We start from the raw sequence: 4657 nt of genomic DNA on the forward strand, positions 1-4657 counted from the left end.
GCTGAGAAGTATCCCTCACGGTGTAGAATAAATATGATTAATTTATTAATTAATCATATTTAATGAATTAGAGAATTTATATAAATAATGATAAAATAGTTTTATTATTATTTATTTCTACTACCGGCTTAATATTGAACCTACAGGGTCACACCATAAAAGAGAATGATTTAATGGTGGAGGAATTAATTAATAATGGCTAGTAATTATTTATTTATGAAATAAATAATTAATTAGCAGATTTAATAATTGATTAAATTAGATTTAATTAATTCTTAATATTATTAATTAAGAATTTAATTTTGGAAATTAAATCAAGTGAGATAATTATTTTTCTAAAGTGTTTAGAAAATGGATTAATGATTAAAAGGTGTTTTAATTATTAGTTAATTGGTTAATAAGAATAATCAATTAAAGGGTTAATAATAATAATATTTTATGGAAAATTTTCAGCTGAAAATTTTGCCTATAAATATACTATTATAAACCCTATTTTTGCCTCAACCAAAAAGATTTACAAAACCCTAATTCTCTCCATCTCCTCCTCCTTCATTACATCGTTTTCTTGGTGGATACCGGTGGAGTGCTTCACACTTGAGGAGCAGCTGCTAAGGATCTCCGTTCATCGTTTTTGGATCGCCATTAAAGACCTCCATCTTTCCATTAACGTAAAGTTTCTTAAGGTAAACATACTGAACTACGAATTAAATATTATTTTTCGCATGGATCCTGCAGAGGGTTTCGTTTTTTTAAGATTTAAATTTACGTTTTCGTTGCATTTATGTGCTAAAAACCCTTCAGACGATTCCCGGCTTTATAAAATAATTTTGTAATTATTCAGAAAATAATTAATAATTTCATAAATTAATATAAAATCGTATAACACTCAAAAAATTACTAGAAAAATACCTTAATTGTCTATATTTTATTCGGGACATAATAAAATTAACAAACCTATACTTTACCATATATAAACATCCACATAACAATACCAATCATCAGATAATTCACCAAAATTCACATAATAATCACATAATAGTCATTTATTGATAAGGTAATTACATGTCATGTCCCGGATATTACATTTTAGACAATCAAGTCTACTCAAAGAGAATAATCCTTATTGGCTAAGAATTAAATATTTCATAAATTTGTTCTTTAACGGTTACCTCCTATAATGTGCTAAATATGTACTGAAGTGATCACATTAACTTAAACAGGGATTAGTTTATTCACATGCACTATTAAAAACATCTGAAATTAAGCATGCAGTACCGATTTGCATATAAATAGTCAAAAGCATTCAAGCACACACACGAAAGTAAACAAATAGTCATTCACTTAAAGAATCAAAGATGGTAAAAACATTTTCATTAATAATTAAGAAGCCGAATACAAAGTAGAATCATAAAATAGTCCTATCACAAGCTAGAAACTATTCCTATAAACTATCCCATCTTCAACTTATTTAATGCTTCTTGCTTCTTCAAGGCTCGGCGGTGATAAATCCCTGAGATAGTCTTTGCAAGAGAGATTATGTTCTCTTATAGCTTAAGAGCTTCAAGTCTTTGCTGCTCAACCTCTTTGGCTAAGCGTTCTTCCTCAAGAGTAATTTCTAACTGAAATAATTGGAGACCCAATCGTTGATCACCTGACAACTCCTCAAAGACTGATGATGGAACATCATGAGGACGAAAGATTTTCTTATTAATCTTGACTATACGTCCCCATGGGTCAAAATAGACATGACCCTTATCGAGCTTGAAAGCAGGATAGTAAGTTCCGGGAATAGTACGAGTGCAAAACAAACGCTGAGCCATGAACATTTGAGAAGATGAGGAGTTGTGTTCAAGAAGACTTGAAATATGAGTGTTTGAAGTGAAAAGGCAGTGAGAAGTTTTGAGAGTGGAAGGTTAAATTTATAGTAAAGAAGTTAGAAACTGAAGGGACTCTTTAATTAACCATGTAATATTTAACATAATACGTATACACGACTACGCGTATCTAGGTAAACAAAAAGTAATCTCTCTCTTCAGATTCCTATTCCCAATGTAAGTACTCGAGTATTACTAGATACTTGCATCAGGAGCTAACCCATTTAAGCAATTAAAAGATATTCCATTAACTCACTGATTAATTAAAAATACCGCGTAACAATTTATTTTGAAAAAATTCAAAATAATCAATGAAGTATAACAGTCAATCATGGTTTGACCATTATCGGTTTTTTAATTACGACTATCAGGATTTATTAACTACTGGCATAATCTATTAGTCAAAGCAAGTTTAACTAATAACAGAGCATGTACGCATAATCAGTAGTTCAACATGCAGTTTTCACATAAGATCATTTAACATCATTGTATGTTATCATGGTATCAATATTTAGCACAACAATCAGAATCTAAGAAGTACTGACACATAATAAGATACCATGCTTCAAAAATATCAGCAGTCTTAATTATCAGAGTTTGAGAATTGTCCTGATATTATTCCCAATTTATTCACCAATATTATGAAAGTAGCTTCAGAAAGAGGCTTGGGAATATATCTGCTACTTGATGATCTGTTGGAATAGAGACCAATTCCACTGTACTTGCTTCCACATGTTCCCTTATGAAATGGTACCTGATGCTGATGTGTTTAGTCATTGAATGTTGTACTGGATTTCCTGTTATTGTAATAGCACTTTGATAATCACAATATATAGGAATAGAAGAATAGTCTAACGCATAATCCAGTAGCTGATTCTTCATCCATAGAATCTGAGAACAACAACTTACTGCGGCAATGTATTCTGCTTCTACAGTTGATGTGGAAATTGACTTTTGTTTCTTGCTATACCAAGAAACCAATCTGCCACCAAGGTGTTGGCAGCTTCCAGAAGTGCTTTTCCTGTCTATTTTGTATCCTGCAAAATCAATATTTGAATATCCAATTAGCTTAAAATATGAATCTCTAGGATACCATAATCTCATATTCATGATGCCTTTGTGATACTTAAAAATTCTCTTTACAGCTAATAGATGAGGTTCTCTAAGATCGGCTTGGAACCTTACACAGAGACAGGTAACATACATGATATCAGGTCTACTAGCAGTCAAATATAGGAGTGAGCCAATCATACCTTTGTAGTTAGTTAAATCTAACTTGGTTGTAGTGGCCATGAGAGTTGATGCAGTTGAGCAGTCTTGCATTCCAAATCTTTTGAGTAGATTTTTGGTGTATTTTGATTGATTTATGAAGATTCCTTCATCAGTCTGTTTAACTTTTAACCCCAGAAAGTAACTCAGTTCTCCCATCATACTCATTTGATACCTGAACTGCATTAGCTTTGCCAATCTCTCACAGAGTTTATCATTAGCAGATCCAAAAATGATATCATCAACATATATATATGTACCAATAACAAGTCTTTACTATGGTACTTATAAAAGAGAGTTTTGTCAATTGTACCTCTTGTGAAACCACTCTCTAGCAGAATTAGAGCAAGTGTTTTATACCGGGCCCTTGAAGCTTGCTTCAGTCCATAGAGTTCTTTATCCAGTAAGTAGACATGATCTGGATATTTTGGATCAATGAACCCTAGAGGTTGTTCAACATAAACTTCCTCTTCGAGTTCTCCATTTATTAATGCACTCTTCACATCCACTTGGAACACCTTAACTTCTTGTGAGCAGCATAGGCAAGAAAGATTCTAATTGCCTCAAGCCTTGCAGGTGGAGCAAATGTCTCATCATAATTAATGCCTTCTTGTTGTGAGTAATCCTTTGCAATCAATCTTGCTTTATTCCTTATAATAATGCCCTCACTATCAGTTTTGTTTTCTGAACACCCATTTTATTCCAACTACAGATCTGTTCTTTGGTCTTGGCACAAGAGTCCAGACTTTGTTCCTTTCAAATTCATTGAGCTCCTCTTGCATTGATGTGACCCGGTCAGCATCTTGCAGAGCTTCTTCAACCTTCTTATGTTCAATTTTAAAATAGAAAAAAATGGTAGAAACATTCATTCTGAGTGGCTTTTCTTGTTCTTACACCACTGCCAGGGTTTCCAATGATTAAGTCAGGTGTGTGTGACTTATTCCTTTTTCTTGAAGATGGAAGTTGATTCCTTGAAGATGAACCTCCCTTGATCCATGAACTCTATGTTATTTATTTGATTAGTACCACTATTATTTCCTGATGCTCCCCCTGAATCAGTGTTCCCATTGTTATCAGTATTTGACTCATCAGAGTATGAGGAAGATGAGTCTGATGATCTTTCTACTGATGTTTCTTGAGTTGAAACACTTGTAGTAGTCTATGGATTTGAGTCAAGTTGCTCCCCCTCAACATATGCTTCAGTGTTAGAAATATTTCCACAATTCTGTGAAACCTCGAAGCTTTGAGTGATATCAGGATTTACTCTATCAGAGTCAGGATTTAAAAGTTCAGCATAAGGTACTTCATTTTCAAATCCCAATTTTTCATGGTCATCTGCATCTTCTAAGCCTGTTTCTTCTTGTCATCAAAAGATATATGTATAGATTCCATGACTGTTCTTGTTCTCAGATTGTAAACTCTAAAGACTTTTGTGGAAAATGGATATCCCATAAAAATTCCTTCATCAGCTTTTAAATTAAACTTGGTCAGCTGCTCCGGATGAGTTTTGAGAA

This window comes from Apium graveolens, chromosome 4 (assembly GCF_009905375.1).
Source record: "Apium graveolens cultivar Ventura chromosome 4, ASM990537v1, whole genome shotgun sequence".
Classification (NCBI taxonomy): domain Eukaryota; kingdom Viridiplantae; phylum Streptophyta; class Magnoliopsida; order Apiales; family Apiaceae; genus Apium; species Apium graveolens.